The 24,225-nt window shown below is 34.8% G+C and overlaps 1 pseudogene; it reads left to right on the top strand.

The window, feature by feature from the left end:
* The first annotated feature begins 12,505 nt into the window (after positions 1-12,505).
* The window catches only part of LOC109489782, a 129,242-nt pseudogene continuing 117,522 nt past the window's right edge, over positions 12,506-24,225 (top strand).

Genomic DNA, 24,225 nt, shown 5'->3' with positions numbered 1-24,225 from the left:
AATAAACCATAGCTCCTTTCTTTTTACTGAGCTGTGTATCAGTTCACTGACACAAATCATTTACTTATCATTAAAAGAGGGAAATGCTATGGTATATATCTAAAAAAAAAATCAAGGCAAAAATCCTTATAGAGTCATACTTTTCTCTGGAGTAATTCAATGAGTCGTCACAATATGACAACTGTGTGATTTGTTAGGGGGGAAAAAGCAGCAACAATGTTGAAGCAAAAAAATAATAAATATATATATATAGAGAGAGAGAGATTTTATTTCAAAAAGATTGAAGCCTATGAAAACACTTCATTTACAGAAACTTTGATGCCAAAGTCTACATACACTAAATAAATTAGGGGTTGGGGAATAAATATGTAAGGTCGGTTACATTTAAAAGAAAAAACTGAATCAACAGTGAATAAAGTTTAACCAACCTTTCAGCAAAATGATGAAGGATGAGAGAAATTTGGTTATAAATTTTAAACCATTTCATGTCCAAGTCTAAGTGTAAGAATCCCATCTAGAAAATATCAGAAGGGATAGCTACCTTGGGACTAACAAGAGGCATTTTAACTGTAACCAATTTAGCATCAATAGATAAAATTTTTGGTTATACCTTCATAAAATAGCAGAAAACCTAACTTAAATGGAACTTCTGAAAACACAAAACTTCTGCTCTGTCAGCTGAAGCAAATAGTGTTCATTTGATTGGAGTGTTCTATTCTAAACATGTTCATTCACAGCCATGAAATTCACTATGGATTTCAATAGAATATTTTAAATCATCTTGTTCATATTGTTTTAGACTCATCTTTCTTTTAAAATTGTCCCAGGTGAGGAATTTTTTGCACCAATGAAAGCAAGACATCCTGTTGATATTTGTGCTGAGAGATTTTTGTCATTTCCTGAAAATCATGCAATAGGCAAAAGTTGTTTGTAAAGGAAGGTCATGCAAAACTTCTTCAAAGATTGGAGTTTCTTCTCGTGAATATGAAATCAGAAGAGCCTCCCCCCCCCATTTTATTTAGCTATGCAAAGGCTATCTCTCCCTGATGACCTGACATAGACCCAGCCAGCACCATCCATAATGAAAATCAATGGCACCAAGTCACTAAACAATTACTCTGTCTTCTTTAAAAATGCACAAGTCTTCAAAAAACAAGGATTTAGAGACTGATTAATTTGCCATTTGTCTAGGAGATTGCACTAGCTGCATTATTTAAGTAGTGCCTTGTCTTTGTGTCCTCAAAAGCTGAAACAAGATCAAAGATTTGAGAATCACCAGCTCCTATGAAGGGCATTTGGTGACATTATAAAAGGCAACCAGAGTATGTGTGCCCGGGGCCTGCAGCACTCAGAATCTTTCTCACACGTAAGACCACAGTGGATTGTAGCTTCTCCTTATATACAAAATAGAAAATAAAATATGGTTTAAAAAAATGGTTGTGCATTTGTTTACTCAATGAAATATTCATGGGAATATATATTTTCTAGTTATGTTTTCTGAGAGAAGGAAAACCAATCTTAGCACATCCACACTGCACCAATCATATTCTCATCCTGATTCCTTCCTCTCCTTAATCCTCTTTTTCAATTTACCTAAATGTGTTGATGATTCTATCATGTGATAATTATCTTTTCACCCTTTACTTTGATCCTCTCTATACCATCTTTTGACAGAAACTCCCACTCTCATAATTTCTCCTCCAGGACACATAGTAGAAAACTTGAACAATATGTTATATTGTGTTTTCCCTTCCCTACTCTTATGACCCCAAAAGGGGTAGCTAAGTATTGTTCATTTTTATATGTGTTTATTTGATTGAAGCAGTTATTTATATGGCACAAAGAAGAAGTTGCTTAGAAATACTTTTCCTTTACAAAACCTTACAATTCTAAAATTATTTTACTAAAAACACCTTTCTGGGTAACAGGAAACTCTAGGAAGCAATTTCTCTGAGACTCAAGAATAGAAATATGAGGTAAGAGAAAGGAAAGCCCGCATGCTTCTCTGGGCAGTTCCCCAGGACACTGAAAAAGGGGGGTCTCCAGAAGAAGATGACACCACTTTAGGAAGTACGGCAGTGTGGATGCATCCCTGAAAGGTAGTTCCCAGGCAGATGACTTGACTTGGCACATCACATCATAGAGGACTCAGAGGAAAGTACTGGAGGTCATTCTTATATGCAGTCATAGATTTTGTGAGTATTGCTCTGCATTATATAGTCTGTTTATATTTGCTCATATGCTATTTAACTATTTCCTCGGTCTATTTCTCACTTAGTAAAACTCATGTTCCTTAAATGTTTACTCAACGAATAATAAAGTTAGGAATAAATGACTGTCCATGCTTAGCCTGAGACCAGGAAGGTGTTTTCCTCATTTTTTTTTTTTTAGGATAAGCCAAAAGGGAGAATAAAGATAGTATTCTGACACTCTTGTTCCTTTTACATCCATGATTTAAACAAGTGGTTTTAAAAATAATCAGAAGCCAGTCTTCCAGAGGCTGGGGAGATAAACCTTTTGAAGGCTAGAAACTGTTTTGGACAATTTGATTCATTGTTGATTTCCTGAGGATTTCCTGTATGTGTACATTGCTGTACCTTGCAACACTGGAAAGGAAATCAATCATTCATTTCTCTGACATCTGTGTGACACAGTATAAACACATAGTGCTTGTGTTATTCCTCAAGCAACTCATTGTAACAGGTGATAGCAAACAGATCTATCCTTAATTAGTAGATGAATGTATCAAATCTTAGACGGGTTAAGTGACTAACTTAAGGTCACGTGGATGACCCTAAGTGACCAAGCCAGGCCAGAGCCTATATCTCATAACTTTAATGCTATTTTATACTGTCTTATGTCACCAACTGATTTTTAAAAATCAAGTAAATATTTAATCCCCATGTCTGGTTTATTCTTTACCATTTATTCACCCAAGAAGTTTTCAGAAGGAATGCATATTCAATAAGATAAACCAAAGTAGAAAGAAAAACAACAGACCCCTCATCCAAAGGCCTATGTGTTTGTGTTGTCAACTCACCATCACTACCACTCCTTCCTAGAAGAATGGACAAGAACTACATTTCTAGAATTTCTCTCCCCATATAGTTCCAGGTTAGAATACACCAATGAGATACCCTCATGTGAGACTGGAGAACTTTAAAAAAAGGGGAGAGGCCATTATTCTCGGGAGGCTAGAAGGCAGAGACATGGGCATATGGCAGACTAAGTTCACAGCAGCTTCCCAGAATGTTACCATCAATCACTTACTTTCACTGCCTAGACGGCAGCTCCTCGAGCATCGCATGCTTACTGGCAGTTTACAGTATTCAAAGTAGCTTCTACATGAGTTGCTTGGAAGATTCCCTATGAGGTTCCTGTGTTTCCAGGGGAATATTCTTGAGAGTTGCACATTGCGTCTAGAAGTTGAAATACTCGGCACAGTGTCCTTTGCTGTCATAGAACTTCTAATGGTTGTATAACTCTTGAATTTCTTGTGTTAAAATCCTTCATTAATGGAAAATATAGAATACCTTTGGTTTTCCTGACCTAACCCTGCCTGTTACATAAAACATCATTAGAAATGCCATCTTAATATAGGTTTTACCCAAATGCTCTTGTAATGATGATTTTACATGGTTTTGTAAGGGCATTCATGAAATTAAAATAATTAGGTGGACAAAACCAATGCTTTCAGAAGTCAGAATTCCTAGTAGGACTGTTTGGTAGATAGATTATTTATTTTTCCCCCCAACAAATCAGATCAATAGGCTACTAAATATAAAGTAAGGATAAGCATGACTTAAATTTTTGTGAATCATATTAATCAAAGGCATCATACCCTAAGTCATCACTAAAATATTTTGCATTTTAATATTTTTATGATGTGTTGGATTCCATACACATTTTTAAAAAAAAAGGCTGATGATTTATTAAAACTTGTATTCTATAAACTAATATTTAGTTCTACCATGAATATTTTCTATATTTTCAGGGCCATAAATACTATTTTCATTTAGATGACTATAAAGTAATCTTTTAAGCCTGTGACACAATTCAATGTAATTGCAGAATAGAGTCCAACATACCAAAAATTCACTTTTACTTTGAAGACATCTTATGTATTTAAAACCAGAAGAAGAGAACGAGGATTAATGTCCTTAGGCATTAATGTCTTCGGGTATAATAATGTCTCTGTGACTATGTAAGAGAATACTCATACTTTTAAAGAAGAAAACCCACGTAGTTATGGCTATAACATAGGGGACTTGTTTTTTGATACTTTATCAAAGAAAAATCAACAAAGAAGTAAAGCACTACTATTGATTAAATGTGGCAAAATCTTAGTTATTTAAAAATCTGGTTTTTGGTTATATGAGGATTTGTTGTCCAACTTTCTGCTATTTTGGGGATGATTTAAGTCTTCACAACAAAATGCACAAAGTAGAAAGATAAAGCCTTAAACAAGTTTTCTTAATTTTTACATTATCATAAAAGTAATTTCTTACAGGATATGAAAAAAGAGTATCTCAGGAAAAATACTTAGTAAAATAAGTGGGCTTAAACTGAGTAAAAACAAATACTAAAGCAAAAATTTTTAAATAAATATGAAATATATTGCATATGAAATATATTTCATATTTTGCATATGAAATATGAGTGATAGAAAAAACCGTGGACTTTGTTCACAAGAACTAACCAGTGCACATAAAATCGTTATCACCTGCCTTTTCATATTGGATTTTCCAATATGCAGTCCCTTTCAGGGACCAATGAATGAAACTAACTGATGATTTAGTGTTTACACTATTTAACTACATTGCAAATCTCAATTAATTATGTCTGATGATTAGGTACTATTTGTTCCATTTTGTAGAACTGGAGACTAAAGCTGAAAGAAGTATAACTTGGGCACACATACACCAAAGAGTGAAAGAAGTAGGATATAAGAAAACGTCTATGTGACTTCTAAGATTCCATGTTTTCTTGTTCTACCATATTTCCCTTTCTTGATGACTCTGAATATGGTTTATAAAGTAGTAATGAAATATATCAGTTTATGTTATGTGAGATTTTTCTGGCTTCATGATTCCTCTATATATTTCCTATGAATAAAGTTGAAGATGAAGAATTGGCAAAATACGTTTCAATTCATGTATGTTTTTATTAAGACAATGTGGTTACATCAATTGATGTTACATTATTTATTTAAATGAAACATTTCTAGATAGAGTGGTTGTATGCTATACTTCTTACTTAAGATCTTAATTTCTCTATACTTGTTTCATATGTAGAAGGAATAAAAAGTTCTGGTCTACATAAATATTTGAGTTAGCACAAAGTGGTAATGTGAAATATTGCTGGTGAATACGAAGACAAAAGTCTGGGAGAGATATTATAAATGGAAGAAAGTATCCTAGACTAAGAGCTAGCAATATTTATATCTAATATCAATTTTAATATTAATTATTTGTAGGATTTAGGTTCACTCATATTACATTTCTGAATCAATTTCACTATCTATAAACTAAGCCTTTAAAGCTAGAGTAGTATTTTCCAAAATATATTTTTTAGATATCCTGGGTTCTACTGATTGGCTTCAGGTGTCTCTATGCATTTAAAGAGGAAAAAGATAACCAGACAGAGATCCTGGCCCCTTGTTTGCTTCACAAAGGACTATTCTGATATACTGTAAATCTTGTTACCTAAAGTATCAACACTGCCAAACTCTATGGTCTCCAAGGCTTTTCTCAGAGATCAAGTCATGTCAAATATTTAATATACCTAAGATTAAGAAGAGAAAGCTAGTAACATCTTGAATAAAAATATAGTGCAATAATTTTAATAATGACAGAGTATCAGGAACTCTTACTTCCATTCAGCAAGTGCCGGCTGTGCGCCACATATTCTAAACATGTTTAATCCTGTGCGCAATCTCAAAGATCGGGATCATTATCTCAGTGAGGAGGAGGAAGTGGAGGCTCCTAGAGATTAAACACTTTGCTTAAGTCCAAATAGTTATAAAAATGATAGAAGGGTAGAGAAGGGCTAGCTGCAAACCTCAGACATTTGCCAACACTACACTGCTTCCCAAATTTTGTCTGTAAGAGAGAACTAATGTACAAGAAAGAGTTTCTGAAGCCTTGTAAAAGAAGTAAAAGGATTTGCCTAAAATGTAACCAAGATACCAAGTGAAGGCTGAGATCCAAAGCCACATGCTCTGGCTAAATTTATCTAATTTTCCCCTTGTGCCATGTTGCCGTCGTGAAGTAAGGGGTCCTGAAAAATCATATTAGGAGAAGAGAGGCATGGGGTATTTATAGGTTTGCAGAGGCCATCAATAAACCTGGCTTGCATCTATGTTTGGCTACAGTTAAATTTAATTATACCATTTTAATAGAATATATTCCTGAACAAACAAAATCCACAGGAAAAAATAGTTCCAAGACTCATCATTCACTAATTACCCAGTAATTTTTAAAAGATTTCGCTAAGTGCCATTTCTACTTATTTTCACTATTGGTCAATGATTTAATAAGTTTTTTTTTAAAGCATTTTCAAAAGATTAACAAGATGTAATTATCAGTTAACAAACCAGCATATCCATTTTTCTACCCTGTAACTTTATTAAACATTGTCATCTTAGCACTGAAGGAAACCATAGTTTTACTTGCCACTGTCCACCACTTATGAGCTAGTGTTGCTATGCTTCTCATATCTAAGCAAGTTACCTGCTAACTTTGACTGTGAAAATACACCATCCCAGTTCATGGTCAAATACTTGTTAAAATTCGCATTTCTAGGCAACACTCTTGCCATTAGCTTTAATCTCTTTTCCCATTTTAAAAAATAGTATATTTCTTTCAATTGCCTTCTCCATATTTTTATCCTCTTCGGCATCTCTGAAAGCAAGCACACTTCTTTGATTTTAACAAGTCTAACAAATACATAAAGATAAACCCAATAAACAAAGAACAGAAATGGCAAATTTCTGTTAATTTATCTATAGTTTTTTGAATCTTTTTAGACAAAGCTGGAGTGTGCAGGACATAGGTCATTAAATAATAAACAAACAAACAAACAAAAAAATCCCAAAACAAACCTGAGTTACTGGCATGTGGAAAACTTAATGGGGAAATATGACCCCAGTGATCATGAGCTAGTCTCAGTTTTCTGGAGAAATGGCTATTCAGAGCACAAGATCCTCTGAGGTTTATCAGAGATCCAGTAAATGGTAGCATTTAAATACCAGAAAGGTGACTTCTTATCACTTGTCATTTCTATATTAATACCCTAGGTGTTAAAAATAAAGTTGTGTCTATTTTTAGACACTAATTTAAGTGCCATAAATTTATTTTAATACCACTGATATGTTGGTGGAGCCAAAAATATTCTGTTTACCCAACAGGATGAAACTCAGACTGCTGTTTTTCAGTACTTGGTGTCTGTGTCTTCTGCTCGATCTTATGTATTGGCAGGTGCTCCAGGGCTACCCAGATGGAAGTCACCTAATGTCTTGTAAATCTTATATCATTACCACTGACATGTGATAAATGTAGAACTGCCATTCTATACCAGTAACAGGATTGCTACTAAAATTAATAAATACATTGGGAATGAAAAGTGTAATAACAAAAACAAAACTTTGTTTTGGTGCAATGGTATCACTGTATCATGACAATATTATAAACTATACAAAATGCTCATATGGTGCACAGACTATACATAAAGTTCATATAGACATTAATCTTTTTAATAATAAAAGCATTGGAACATCTAGAATCTGTATGCTAACAGCACAATAGGTCAAACTATGATAGAAAACCCTTGTTTGCTTAGAAATAAGATTTAAGTTTCCCTAAAAATAAAATCACAGTTACATAACTGGTAAGAATTTCCTAATATACTTTTGTAATAAATATATCTTATACTTTCTGTTGATTAAAAACAAAATCTAGTCCCTAACACAGACAAATCATCTAATGGGAAATGGGGTTTAAAATTTCTTAATTGATAGATGATTTATAATAAGTTTGTATTCATCATGGCTATGTGTTTCACAATGTATAATCTCATGATATTAAATGACTTTACAGGGAAATCTAACTCATTCATATATAGTTTCTTAACTTTTGGACAGTGTCTATCACTAATTGTATTAATCATGTTTTTTCTTTTCTATATTTTATGATGTCTTAACATATTGGGGCTTGGCAGACTCAGGTAGGGGCCGGCCCTCTCTAATTCCTAGAGATAGCAAACAACTTTCCAATAAGCATGCCTTTCATTTCATTTCATTTCATTTCATTTCATTTCATTTCATTTCATTTCATTTCATTTTTCTTTATTTAGAGAGCGAGCGCACGCATGTGAGAGAGCACGTGGGGACAGGAAGTTGCAAAGGAAGAAGAGAGAGAGAATCTCAAGCAGGTACCATACCCAGCACAGAGCCCAACGTGGGGCTCAATCTCATGACCCTGAGATCATGACCTGAGCTGAAATGAAGAGTCAGATGCTTAACTGACTGAGCCACCCGGCTCCGTTAAGCAAACCAACCAATCCCAAATCACTCCCTCCAATCTGCCTCCTTTTATTAGCTTCCTGCAGTCCTAGGAAACTATCCCTCTGCCCTAAATCACCCCCGGGCCAGATATGGGACAACTGGCATCTACCCAGGTAGCCCAGAGCCCCCTGGAATTATTCAAACTATTCAATCCCAGATCTGTTCAGCCTGCCTACTCTGCTTTGCCCATTCTTTCTTTGAAAACTACAAAATACCTCAGGTCAAGCCTTTCTCCTCTGACTCCTGCCTATCCCTGGTGTTTCCCTACATGGCCCCAAGTGACAGGGCATGCTCCCTCCCCTTGGGAATCATAACAAATTATTCTTTTCAGTTGCAATAGTCTCCTGGTCTGTTGGCCTCACCACACTGAATAAAAACAAAATTCTGAGTACATTTTAAAACACTAATCAAATCCACTTTTTTCAATAGATTCCAAGTCCACTTCAATTCTATGCATTGGAAAGTTTGATGTACATAGTGTGAAACTTAGGACTCTATGGAAGAGAGTTAATAAGGAACAATGCAAAATGCAAAACTTTCTTGAAGGGAGAAATATTTAGGTTATCATCCTGGCTCTGAAAATTATTTGGTAATTAAATATTTAGCAATAGGTTTAATCATATAGATTTTCTTATATACTTTCTCTTCTGCAAAATGATAATCTCCACTTGCAGCGATAGTTGTTAATTTACAAATTGTCAATTGACAAACACTAAGTGCTCAAAAAATGTAAATTTTTATTACCAAGATAAGTAATTAAGTAACACTTGAATTTTGAAGGATTAATTTTCAATGTCCCTTAATTTTTTTTTAAAGATTNATTACCAAGATAAGTAATTAAGTAACACTTGAATTTTGAAGGATTAATTTTCAATGTCCCTTAATTTTTTTTAAAGATTTTTATTTATTCTACAGAGATAGAGACAGCCAGCGCGAGAGGGAACACAAGCAGGGGGAGTGGGAGAGGAAGAAGCAGGCTCACAGTGGAGGAGCCTGATGTGGGGCTCGATCCCATAACCGCCGGGATCATGCCCTGAGCCGAAGGCAGACGTCCAACCGCTGTGCCACCCAGGCACCCCAGATGTCCCTTAATTTTTAATCACATTTATGTATATTCAATTTATTGTAAAATAATAAAAATGTTATAAAGAAAAGTAAAGCTGCCCTCACCCCCCAGTTCATCTCACCCTCATGTTAATAGCAGGTCACAAATCCTTCAAAACTTTTTTCAAAGTAACAATTGAATATTTTATACTCAAGAATCACAAAGTGTTCTCAGGAAAGGCTCTTCTTTACAGAGTAATGCCAGCAAATAAATGTAAAAAAAATGCCATAATTATTAAATTACCGATATGCAACCCCAATGTTGTTTCAGACATGATTCCTCAGTGCACTGAAAAACATTAAATTAAAAATTTCTTGGGGGAAAAGATATTCCCACAGTACCAAAATCATCACCCCAGAGATTATTTGTAAACCACATAGGGAAGAATCAGACTTCTAAAATGAGGAAACATATAGGTTACCACTTTAAGCAAGTGATCCAACTTAGTGTCGCTAATATCATGACCAGCTGACATATGTGCCTCCCGGTGTGATGCAATTATAAAGTATCTCCTATGTAGAAAGTAATACTGGGGGGAACATTTAACTTGAATCTAATCAAGCCTTAAAGTTATTTTTCTGTTCATAGAAAATAAGGTTGGTAGAGTTCTATATTATATAACACCACTGGAAATCAGACAAATCCATACTAGGGCATTCTATAACTGCCGGGCTTCTTCAAAAGGCAATGTTGCTTAAAAAAAAGACAAAAAACAAAAAACAAACAAAAAAACCCGGGGGGGGTATATTTTAGATTAAAAGAGATTAAGAGAAAATCTATAAAAATATATTTGTAAAATATGTATTCTCTCTACTTTCTGTTCAATTGTGCTGTAAACGTAAAACTGTTCTAAAATAATATTTATTGATTAAAAAGTATAATATGTAGGCTTTGACTGAATTCTGACTTGGAAAATAAATGAAAGATAATCAAGAAAATTTGAATATTGTGTAGATAATAGGCTACCTTATGTAATTGTTAATTTTCTTAGTTGAGGTCGTTATATATGCAATACATAGTTAATTACATAGGAGAAAGTCCTTTTCCTTAGGATATGCATACTGAAGTATTTAGGTATAAAGTGCAGTTATAGCTGCAACTTATTTTCACACAGTTCAACAAAAACTATAACTGTGTGTGTATGCGGGTGTGGACACAGAGTAAAAGCAAATATGTAAACATTTCAACTATTGTTAAACCCAGGTGGGTGTATAGGAATGTCTATAGTGCTATTCTTCAAACTTTTCTGAATTTTTAAAAAACTTTTTTAATAAAAAAGATGGGGGAAACCACCCTGTAAATTTTCCTATCACAGGTGTTCAGACTTTGTGAGGACCTTAGCTCTCTAGATTCCTATCTTCAGCCTGGATCCGTTCTGCGAAAGTAAAAAATAAAACGAAAACAAAAACAGAAAAACACACAACAGGGGAGCCTGGGTGGCTCCGTCTCTGAGCTTCCCGACTCTTGATTTCAGCTCAGGTCATGATCTCAGGGTTGTGAGATCCAGTCCCATGACAGGCTCCATGCTTAGCTGGGAATCTGCTGGAGATTCTCTCTCTCCTTCTCTCTCTTCTCCCCCCAACCCCCCCGACCTATCTAAAATAAATAAATAAATATTAAAAAACACACACACACAACATCTGATTTCTATATATTTGGAAGTCTGGATGTTCTATATTGCTTATTTATATTTAAAGACTTCCTAATTCTCTTGTATTGCACCTATTCTTCTAAAGAAAAATAGTCAGAGAGCTGTGGGGAAGAAGGAATCATCTTAGAAGTGTCAGGTGTGGAACAGAAGCTGCTCTCTGCCTCGTATTCTACTAATATCTGGTTAAACTATGATAAAACAAATGTCACCAAGATGAAACTGTAAGCTCTAAAAGCTGGGGACCCTAGGTGTTTCCATCTTAATACAAACAAGTGCTGCCCCACTAGTTTTTCATCTGTTTTAATAGCATGTTCAGTCACTTACAAGAGCCTGACACATTATTTTCTTTGAGCTGTGTTTTATAAAAGTGCCTATGTTTACATCCCTTAATTGTGCAGAAATCCCTTCAAAATTGTGATCTCTTCTATGGAGTAGGACACTAATTGGTAGCTTTGTCCAACAACTGCTAGAATTTTTTTTTCCACTTCTTATTGAGACACAGCTCAGGCCAAGTTTGCATTCTTTGCTTCCTTTTCTTTTGTTTCCCTTGGATCTGAATACTGCAGGCGTTAGGTCATTTATCATTTTTACCAATTAAGACAATTATCTTTGCCAAATTAAAAGGGCTGCTACCCCTTTAAGTACGTATTTAATAATTCATGCACGAAATAGGACCTTTCCTTCCCTGGCTGGAATGAACAAAATTTCCTCAGAGATTGCTTTAGTGTTATATCTAGATAATGCTTTAGGATTACAACCTAAATCATACTAGAATAACTGCATTAGAATTACTATGATACATCATTCTAATGTACAGGCCTACAGTATAATGTTACTGTTGGAGTAATCCAATAAAACCAGTAGGTCCCAGAACTAGGACTGTGAAAGGCCTTCAAGATTGCTGGAATATATATTGTTAGAGTGAAGAGGAGAATTTGTAGATTTGTAACCATAAAAATATATGGACATTCTAAAGGGTAAATGGGAATAATTTTACAACTGAAGAGAAAAAGCAGGCTGTAGTTATAAGTCCATGTTCATGAAATTGCAAATAATGCAAAAATCCTTGGATGCTAAAAGCAAATCATCTTGTCTTAATAAAACTGACATGCATCCACTTGAGTTTGAAATTTGGATCAATTATCCTTGGGTTAAATGATTCAGCTTCTCCCATTTGGTTAGAAGCATGACGGTAAGTAAGAGAGGGTCTAGATTGTGGAGTTAAAGTTTGAGTTTTATTTCCTACTCATTCCTGAAACTGTGTAATCAGGGGCTACGCATTTATCACTCTGTAACTCAGTGTTTTTACCTATAAGATGAAAACAACAAAAGTTAAATTGCATCCTGGAAAAACAGGGTTAAATAAAATACGTATAATTCTCCTGAGAGTAGGTTTTCAATATATATGTTTGAAGTATTAATATGTGTGAGCCCAACAGTCCACCCACCTAAGACAACTTCCTTAATATCTGCTGCTGCTAAAAATGTCCATTTTTTTCAGGAAATTCTTTATTTACATGCAAATACATTCCCTACTGAAAATTCTTCAATGACTGGTGATTGCCCTTAAAATGAAGTCATAGTTGGCTATTATCTTTAACTTGACTTTTCAACATCAGCACTATTTATCTCTATAAATCTATTTTTTTGAAATTATCTCTAGAAATATTCTAAACTTCTTTCTATTTTCTATAGGATTCATATTCCCACTCAACTTCTTAATCCTTCTATGAACCATGCTCTGTTTTAGTTTCAGAACTACTCTGTCTGGAACTTTCTTCCCCAGCCTGTCCGCTAGGCTAATGTCTTCTTGTCCTTCAAATCTTTCTCTAGATACAACTTAATTTGGGATCCCTTTTTCATTCTCCAAGTCTAAATTGGGGTCCACTTGCTATGATCCTCATTCATTTCAAATGAACTTAATATACTGAAATTGTAATTATACAATTTATAGGCCAAGGACTTATTTCAGCATATAGTTTATCACCTACATTTAACAAAACATTTTTCTGGGCAAATTTAGCAAATTATTCAATGCTTCTCATCCTGCATAATGGGTAATATAATTGTTGATTATGGTATGTGTGTGCACGTGTGTATTTAACCATGTTGCAATTAGTGTAGACTAATCTCACTTCCAAACACCAATGGTGTTTATAAGTTTTTAAAATCTAGCTTCTTTATGGACTCACTTTCACTCATTTGCAATTAATAAGGCATGCCCTTATAAGTATATATGATGAAAATAAATGTTTTGTCATTAAAATTTCTGGTAATTAAAAATTTGCTGCGATCTCACATGTTTATATTTGTATTAGGGTGATAATTTTTTCCAGAGGCACCAACAATCCTGTAATTAAAGTGTATGGGAAATAAGTTTCCATATACATTATTCTTTTCACTGGAATTTTTCAAAAACATTCTTTATAGTAGAAATGTAATTCTACATTGGGGCTGCCAATACAACTCCCTGTGGGAGTAACTGTCTCCCATTCTCTGGGAAGACTCTCCCTTTGTCACCCAGAATACTTGTTGTCTTATTTTTTGGGCCACAACTTGTTGTGCATTTGATATAAATGTGCCAACCGAAGTTTGGTTTGGAGATTTGACATGTAGACTTAAAAATTCTTAAGTGACTACACACTTAAAGAGGGAAGATTTAAAAAAAAAATTAAGACGTTGAAAATACCCATCTGGTCTATATGAAGAAAGAAGCATATGGTCTATATGAAGAGAATAGAAGGGGTTGTATGAAGGAATAAAGCAAACAAGAGGGGGAGAAGAGAGAGAGAGAGGGAGGGAGGGGAGGGGAGGGAAGGGAAAAAGACATTGATTTTCCTTGGTTGCAAGCTAAAATCTGTATCTATGTCTTAATTGTATCCTGTTCCTTAGACAGTCAAAGATAACTCATTCTGTCCTAAGAAATTTAGATTTTTTTGTTCAACTCACTACACTGTATTCACTTTGAAACCCAGAGAACAAACAAAAACATTCCTAAAGTGATATATACCCATTTTGGAAGACAGGTTCTAAGTTCATCTAATAACTGTGGCATTAGGTGTCCCTCCTAAGTCCCAAATTTTCATTCTGATTGTTCCAGATCAAAAACAGCATATAACCAAAAGGTAGCACATAAATTATTGAGTCTAAAAAATATCTATAATTTTCCTAAAAACTACAGATCTTATGCAGGTCTCTCTTTAAAAAAAATAAAAAGATTTTATTTACTTATCTGAAAGAGAGAGCGAGCGCACACACATAGGCAAGGAGAGGGTCATAGGGAGAGGGAGAAACAGGCTCCCCACCCAGCAGAGAGCCTGATGTGGGTCTCGATACCAGGACCCTGGGATCACGACCTGAGCTGAAGGCAGACACTTAACTGACTGAGCCACCCAAGTGCCCCAGTAGGTCTCTCTTTTAATGGAATTTTGAGTTGACAAAATTAGGTAAAATACATATTGCCTGATAGTTCCCAGGCACAGCCTCTGTGAAATGTACCCCAAGAGAATCATTTTATAATTCAAGAAATTCCCATAAATCCACATTGTCAACCAAAACAAAACAAAAAACCTTGCAAAAAATAATAACTAATAATTAATGCAGTTTCCTAATCTTTGAACATCTACAATCCAGGCTGCTTTATTAATACCTTCCATCTCTCTACTCAGCATATTCCAAACATCAGGGGATACTAAGTTTTACATTCACAGCTTGTGCAATACCTTTCCTCTCATCATTTTTATTCGTGGTTTTATTATTGAAGGTATCTGTTGAGTATTCGGTCCTCATCACTCAAACATGAACACTACTGCATATATAATAAGTATACACAGACTGCTAACATGCTTGATTTACAAACATCTTTAGTAGGCCTCCAGGTCACTGCAGAAAGCAACCCCCTCTCCCACCATGCCTCTGCTCTTTCATTCCTCATTACTTAATGGAGAAAACAGATTGATCTGTTGTCTGACAATTTGTCATCCTCCACAGCCTGCTGATGTCAATCAGGGCTAGGGGACAGACATTCATCAGAAAAACCTGGACCCTGTCATTAAAAGTGGACGTGTGTTTCCTGTAAAGTTAATCTAAAATCTGAGCACCCAGAAAAAGGGCAATAACAGGACACCTCTGAAGGTCACTTGAAGGTAACTACCAGCTATTGAATAGCTATTAACTATTAGTAATTCTGTTCAAATCCATGGTTGTGTCTCTTTTAGATGGAAAGGTGGAACAGAAGAGGAGAGAAAGAAGGAAGAGGAGAGGAAAACACGTAATGTCTGAGAACTGTGAACTGAGTAGCTGCCAAATTCTTCAGAGTTTAAATAGGACCATTGCGGTGATATGCAGAGATGAACTGGTTACATTTCTAAGTGAAAAAAAAATCATTCAGACTGCTCTTATAAGGTTGTATTTTATAATCTAATTGCCATATTATAATCTCTAATCAAACAATATAATAATAGTAAAGGCCCAGCAAAACGTCAGAAAAAACTTCAAGGGAAAAATGAATTTAAATAGCTTAGGATTGCATTTGTTTCAGGACAGAGTTGACAGTAGTTAACATTTGTGAAATATATGTAGCTGTGCATTACTTAGATCTCAACACAGAGTTCATTAGCAATCAATTTTTTCCTGCAATTACAATTACTTAGAGATTTCAATATTGCTATGAAAACAATCACTTCTCTTAAACTATGTTTGAAAAATGCTTATTAAATTGATTAAATATTGTCATTGTGTAGTAGGTTTCCCAATAGTAATATATTATTCTCCCAATTTTCTTATCTGGTTCAGCGTCAATGAACAAGTCAATGACAAGATGAATTAAAATACTACCCTATCATTGAGCTGGTGATTACTTGTTAAAATTGTGTTTCAAGTGTATGTTTCTTAATTATATAATTTATTGCCCTACCTAAAAAAATTAAAACAACACCTTGCAACTACAATGAATTTTGAAGGATTGTATCATTAGTTTCATTTAGTGATTCATTTAAAGGAGAAATAGTCTCCTACCACCAATCATTCATTCATTCACACATTCATTTGCTCATCAATTCAGCAAATATTTACCCAGCCTTATTAACTTCTAGACACTGTACTAAGATATGAATGCACAGTAGTGAATGAAAATGACAAGATGTCTTGGCCCTAAAGAAGTTGTAAACCTAGGGATCTAAACAGATAATAAACAAGTCATAATAAATATATAATTAAATTTTGCAAATTGTGATGAATGGAGTAGAAAGGGGCTGTGAAAAAGAAAAGTGATCTGGAGGAGGGGCTACTCTACATAGCAAATCAGGTTCATACCCTTTGAGATTTAATTTAAGCAGAAAACTGAAGAATAAGAAAGGTCCAGGGCATAAGGAACAAAGGAGAGCATGCCAGGTGAAAAAAAAAAACAAAAAACCACCATGTATGAAGGCCCTGAAGCTTGGCGAGCACTTACTGAATGAGAGAAGTAATTTCCCAAGAGGATGTTAGGGAAGTAAGCAGGGTGAAGGATTTGGATTATCGTTTATTGGTTATATAAAGCAATGATAGTTGTTAAGCAAATGCCAATATCTCTCTCATACACATATACATACAGACATACATGCATATGCACATTTCTAGTGGATATGTTAATTAGCACAAACCTTTACCTGTTTTAAAAGCCAGTAAAACTATGCATTCATACTAAGACAAAAATATATCTGGTGGAAAAAGCAATGAAACATATACATAAAAATTCTACCAAAGAGGGTTGTTGCAGCATTATTTATGAACTCAGTAATTAGAATATATGAAAATTTTCAAGTATTATTAAAGGATACATTTGAATAAAATAAAATCAAAAGTACATGTATTTATATCTTATATATTTGTATTTATTTATATTATAAAGTCAATAAGAATATTTCATATTAACATTTATGAGGCATGGCCAAGGTACAAGCTTAGGCAAATATATAGATTTAAATGACTACATTCTTTATAACTAGAAAAAATGTGGAATGCCTAAATGTTATTCAGTATGAGACTGACCAAATAAATCATGACATATCGACCTTAAGAAAAAAAAGTGTAGTGTCACATATATATATATCATAATTATATAAATATATATATTTATATTTCAAATTTTAAAATAAAATGAAAGTTTGGGAGATAAGGAGTGGCTCTTTACTGATCATGGTGAGTGGGAAGTTAAAATTATGAATTCCCAATAACTGCTTCTGCTTTAATCTTGGTTGAATTTAAATACAATTTGGGCCTCAACAAATAAAGAAGAATGACATCTGAGAATCAAGAAAACCTGTATTGGGGGCACCTGGGTGGCTCAGTCGTTAAGCGTCTGCCTTCAGCTCAGGTCATGATCCCAGCATTCTAGGATCCAGCCCACATTGGGCTCCCTGCTCAGCGGGAGGCCTGCTTCTCCCTCTCCCACTCCCCCTGCTTGTGTTCCCTCTCTTGCTGCCTCTCTCTCTGTCAAATAAATAAATAAAATCTTAAACAAACAAACAAACAAAGAAACAAACAAACGTGTATTCAGTAGCCTACATGCAAGATAAAAATATAACCTCAGACTATTTGTGCCCTTCTCTTTTCTTTTCTTCAGAGCTAGCATATTTGGAAACACAAAATTAAGCACTGAAATAACAGCAGATAAGTCATCTATCTGATATGAATGTGATATGTCATTAGTGTCAGGTAGGTTCTTAAAACACTCTTCAAAATAGTTGATTATCAATTGGCATTCTTTCGTCAGCCATGCATTGTTTAGGTTTAAGCCATTAATATTCCATTGCATTGTTCCTTTTACTATTCAATAAACACTTATCAATACCCTCTATAGAACAGTGCACTTTATGTTGAATTTACACAAATTTATAATCTCTACTTTGTAAACCTCATAGTCATTGGGTATATTGTTTCCCTTGCTGATTTCCTGCGCTGGCCTATATTACATAGTGTGATACAATCTCCAACTCTCAACTTCAGTATAACCTATCTCCTTTACCACTGCAGAGATGGGAAATCCATTTTATACACGGAGTTGGGAACTCTACACTTTTATCTTAATACTTACCATCCTTTATTGTAATTTCCATAAAGATATTTGTCCTGAGACTATGAACTCTTTTAGGTCAAGGAACATGTTTTACCTCTTTTTTTAATACCCAGAGTGCAACACTGCTTAAAAATGCTTGCTGAGAGAATAAACAAACCCATATTTTTTTAAAAAAATGTTTAGTTACTGTACAAGCATATTGTTCCCACCCTCCCATCACAGAATAGACTACAAGGAATGAATTAATATGCATAATCGATCACTATCCTGAAAGTACTGATAAATCAAAATAAAATCAAGCACTCAGAATTTAAAGAATCTTCAAATAAAACTGTGTACCCTGCACAAGAAAGAGTGCTAATTGAATAAAAAGTAAGTTTTGAGTAATATCAAATGTGAATCATGGCAATTTGAGGGCATTTGCTAACTACAAACATACTTAAATAAAATCGGAGGGAAAATAATTCAGAAGATTTTAACTTATTAAAAAAATACATTACTGCCATTATATTAATACTTAATGGATATTATTTTAGATCAACTTACAGAAGATATCCCTAAATAAAGATAATTTAAAAGTGCACATGGAAACTAGAATTATTACGACCAAGGTAATTTATAGCATCAAAGGTACACTCACAATTTATTCTCTTAAGAATCTCTGCCACTAAGTTATTATGAGGAAATGACAAAATTAGATAGTATTGAAGAAAAGTGCATTTCTATTTACTTAACACAAATCTTCTTAAAATGTTTTCCTTTTTTTAAAAAAAATTCACTCAGGTATATACCAATTTAGGAAAAAATAGACATGTGTATATACATACATATAGGTGTATCTGACTTTGGCTACTAATGGCAAAAATTCCTTTTAACCGTCTAACTTCTTTTTACCACATAAAAGGGCAATTTCATAACATATTTATATTTCATAGTGCAAACTATAAGCCTGACTTATTGGAAAATAGTTAATTTAATGTCCTTGATTGAGCTATATAGCTGCCTGTAATTTGACAATAAATCAGTACACTTTTTGTGTTCCCTTAAAAAAAGAAAAGAAAATAGTTTAACATAGCACATTAGAATGTTAAAATGATTTCAAGGAAGATTAATAACATCCACATGATAGTTATTCTCTTGCTTTGCAAGAAAACACATTATCTATTCCATAACAATTGATTGCTTTTCTGAGGAATGTCCTTGATTTCAATGGTATTTTTCAAGCTTTTGATATTAATCTATAAGATGTTGTTAGGAAAGACTCTTACCTCATCAGACATTCTGCAAGAAACAAAAAAATCTGCACCTGAAAAATCATCCATATTCTCAAAATAACAATTTTCACTTGAAGAACTGGTCTTCTCTGAACACTTCCAAAATCGTATGTTCTAGAATTAAAAACAAAAAACTCCACAAAATTTATACTCTTAAATAAGGGAATTGCTATAAAAAGAGAAAATCAAGCTTGCCCTTTTCAAACTTACTTTGTTACTTTGTGCCTTTTTCAGATGAACTTCTTTTTTTTTTTAAGATTTTTTTATTTATTTATTCGACAGAGATAGAGACAGCCAGCGAGAGAGGGAACACACGCAGGGGGAGAGGGAGAGGAAGAAGCAGGCTCATAGCAGAGGAGCCTGACGTGGGGCTCGATCCCATAACGCCGGGATCACGCCCTGAGCAAAGGCAGACGCTTAACCGCTGTGCCACCCAGGCGCCCCCTCAGATGAACTTTCTATTTTTCACTGGCTTTAGGAACATACATTGATTTAAAAAGTGGACACCAAGAAATTTGTTGTCCATTATGAAAATCATCGAATCTACTTAGCAAGCAAGCAATTTCAGAAATTTGGGGCTAGCTTTCTTAACTTAAAAAAGAAACAAACAGTTAACCAAACTTTTACAAATTGCAATTCCTTTATATTTGCATATTCTCTTCCTGCTAAGCCCTGTGTCTTTAAAGGACCATATGGTATAGTGGAAGAAGCAAAGTTCTGTACTCAGAGATACTTAGGGAGCAATGCTATCTGTCATTCCCTGCACAGAGAGACCTAGCACTATAAGTTAACTTATATTCTGAATCTCATTTTACTCATTGATGAAAACTGAGTCAATAATTTCTATCAAAAGAGCTGTTGTGATGGGTTTTTTAAAATTGTTTAAAGATTTATTTGAGAGAGAGAGAGAGCATGAGCACACTGAGGGAGATGGAGAGGGAGAGAGAAGCAGGCTCCCCGTTGAGGCAGGGAGCCTTACGCGGAGCTCGTTTCCAGGACCCTGAGACCATGACTGGACCCAAAGGCAGAAGCTTAACCGACCGAGCCACCCAGGTGCCCCTGTTGTGATGTTTAAATGAGAAACATAAAAGCAGTAAGCCCTATAATTTATCAATAAATACTGGTTTCCATATTTATGGCAGTTATTTTGACTATTTGAAAATTCTTTTTATTTTACACACTGATTAGCAAACTTTCCTATAGAGTTGTCAACAAATAAATGGAAAAAATGTTTTATTAAATCAACAAGTATTGCTTAAATACCTCTTATTGTCATCCATTATAATTGAATAGACATTAAAGCTTGAAAAGCACTATTGTAAAGATTAACCATACCATTAACAGGCTAAACTGGCTGATTAAATTAGAGAAGAAATATCATTTGAAGGCATTCCAGACCCTGTGGACAATTACAGGGACCCCTCAAATATTGATTTTTCAGAAGGGTCTACCTAGCAATATAGCTTAGAAGATCTCAGTGAGGCAATTTCTGTTGTTACCAGGTATGTATTTACCTAGCATCACTAGGATTAACATATAGACTAAGTTCTGTATTCTTCCTAATAGCAGAAAAATACCATTCTGTCTTAAGTTATTGAGCATGTTCAACATTGTATGAATTTTAAAGTGCATATGACCATATGCAATTAAATGAATTATATATTACTATCACTTAAATATACATGATACACACACACACACACACACACACTATAATCTTTTCATCCATACATCTATAGAAAACTAGGACAGAACTAAAATTCTATAGCACTTATAAAATACTTTCAGAAAACTGATTGCTTTTCCATTATCTTCTATTAGTCCCTTCCTTCAACCTGAATATTTTCTGTGAGTGTGGAAAAAGATTAAGATGACAGAGGGGCGCCTGGGTGGCACAGCGGTTAAGCGTCTGCCTTCGGCTAAGGGCGTGATCCCGGCGTTATGGGATCGAGCCCCACGTCAGGCTCCTCTGCTANGCTCCTCTGCTATGAGCCTGCTTCTTCTTCTCCCACTCCCCCTGCTTGTGTTCCCTCTCTCGCTAGCTGTCTCTATCTCTGTTAAATAAAATCTCTAAAAAAAAAAAAAAAGATGACAGAAAGCTTCCTGCAATAATAGACCATTGCGGAGATCACAGAGACGGGTCACACTTGCACTATTATCAGATGTACATGTACAGGGGCGCCTGGGTGGCNTCCCACTCCCCCTGCTTGTGTTCCCTCTCTCGCTAGCTGTCTCTATCTCTGTCAAATAAATAAATAAAATCTCTAAAAAAAAAAAAAGATGACAGAAAGCTTCCTGCAATAATAGACCATTGCGGAGATCACAGAGACTGGTCACACTTGCACTATTATCAGATGTACATGTACAGGGGCGCCTGGGTGGCTCAGTTAGTTAAGCATCTGCCTTCAGGTCATGATCCCAGGGTCCTGGAATCTAGCCCCGCATAGGGCTCCCTGCTCAGCGGAGAGTCTGCTTCTCCCTCTAACCCTCCCCCTTGCTCATGATCTCTCTCTCTCTTTCAAATAAAGGAAATACTTAAAAAAAAAGAAGTACATGTATAGAGACGTACTAAACTCAGGAGGAATAGGATCAATAAGGAAACAGAATAGATAAAGGATCAATAACGAAAGAGGTGAAGAAAATGGAATAAGACTCAAGAACTTGAACTATATTATTTAGGATCAAAGACTGGCCCACTTGAACTTTTACAAGTGTTCAATGTGTGTTAAATATTACATTCTTTCGTAAAGCAGAATTAGTACCCTTAAGAGCTAGCATATTACCATTTTTTTCTTTCTTCACTTCCCTCAACTTTTTCTTCTTTCACTCCTACTTTTTTCCTTCCTTTTTCCCCAATTATACTTTTTTTCCCCACTCTGTTTTTATCTTAAGCAAGACTCATGCTGGATATCATTTTCCTGAGAACTAGTTTTTGAATTAAAACATCCAGTGAAGGAGTATAAACAGAGATGCTGCTATTCACTCCTGCAAAGGCAAGTTTTCTGACCTTAATTTTATAGCATGAATCACAGCTGTTCCATTGATATTGGCAGTGATTGATAATAAGGGGGATGGGAGTAATTAAAGAGCATATGATATGTTTGTTTGCATTTTGAGTGACTGCTATAGAGTATATACAGTCAAAGGCATGGTACATTAAATAAATCAAATAGCTCAATAAATCAGCACAACCTGCCAAAATGAGCAGAGGGAGCTTGCAATGCAGCAGGCCTTCATGTTAGGCCTTAGGCAAGCTGTTTCCTCCAGGGTGAAGTCATCAAAAACAGTCCAAAACCCCCGAGCCCTTGAAGGATTCAGAATCTCAGTAAGCTAAGCCTAACTGTAATGACAATGTTTTAACATTTCAGCAGGAATGTACAGTTTGGGAACTTAAATATTTTCAGATATATTTTCACAATTTACCCTCTCAATAATTTTGTGAAATGTTATTTACAGATGTGAAAATGGAAGCTCACAGAGGAGAGATACTTAGGACCACAAAGCTAAAGGAAAATCCTCCTGAAAAAAATCGTTCTCCATATTTCACATTCTTTCCTCTATTTAGAACATGTCATAAAGGATAACACTTCTCTCCTGTTAATATCACAGTCGCTACATCCTCAGCTTAAACTCCCTGAGAATTGGTGAGTCTGGGGAGGGTAGATTATTGACACATCAGAAAAGTTCTAAAAATGCAAATGAAATAGATAAGGGAATTTGGAACATGAACATAATGATTTCAGTAGAGGAAAGCGACAACAATAGCACCTGGCTATAATGTAAACTAAATAAGACAAATGGAAGTTTGTGTTAGTTAGCAGTGTAAAAGTGAAATGATTTCAGAGTAGGGCCTTAAGATACCCAGTCAAGAAAAGGGTACCATAACTGGAAAAATGAAGTCTCATATCAAAATAAAGATCTGGCTCCAAGAGAGATGTCAAAGTAAATTAATAGTAAGAGAATGTGCCTTAAAAATAACTGAGTCAATTAACTTTATTACATTCTACTATGAGCCCTGTGAACACCTTCACTGGTTTGCATCAATATAGCTATGAACGAATATCAGAGTTTTCACAAAGTTTACATTCCAGGTTTTACCTCATGCTTACTAAAGGAACATTCTGACTATGGACAGAGAACATTAGTGAGGCAATGTTTTGTAGACTGTTTCACTGACTAGTGATACTACTCACCATGATTCTGAAATTAATAAAATAATTTTAAAGCACTGAACTTTTATTGCTGAGGTTCATAGTGGTTTGAGTGTTATGAATACCTGGAAATATGGAGATTTTTAAGACCTCTGTCAAGGGAAACACACACACTCAACTCATGAAAACAACCTAATACCATTGCATATAATTCAGAACCCCACTTCTTGACTCCCTAGGATTCCCAGGACTCCTGTTGAAAAACTCTGAAACAATACATTTTCCCTTTATGAATATGTGAATATACATCTGTCTTTCTGTCAATACTTGGTTCCACATTTATTGACCATACCTTATATATTTGTTGCATAACAGGTTTAAAATAGTAAACATATTGTCAAACTGCTTCATATTTCCTGTATTT

The sequence above is a fragment of the Ailuropoda melanoleuca genome, chromosome 7 (genome assembly GCF_002007445.2).
Source record: "Ailuropoda melanoleuca isolate Jingjing chromosome 7, ASM200744v2, whole genome shotgun sequence".
NCBI lineage: Eukaryota > Metazoa > Chordata > Mammalia > Carnivora > Ursidae > Ailuropoda > Ailuropoda melanoleuca.
Note: the sequence above shows the minus strand (reverse complement) of the source record. Positions and strands in the feature narration are given on the sequence as shown.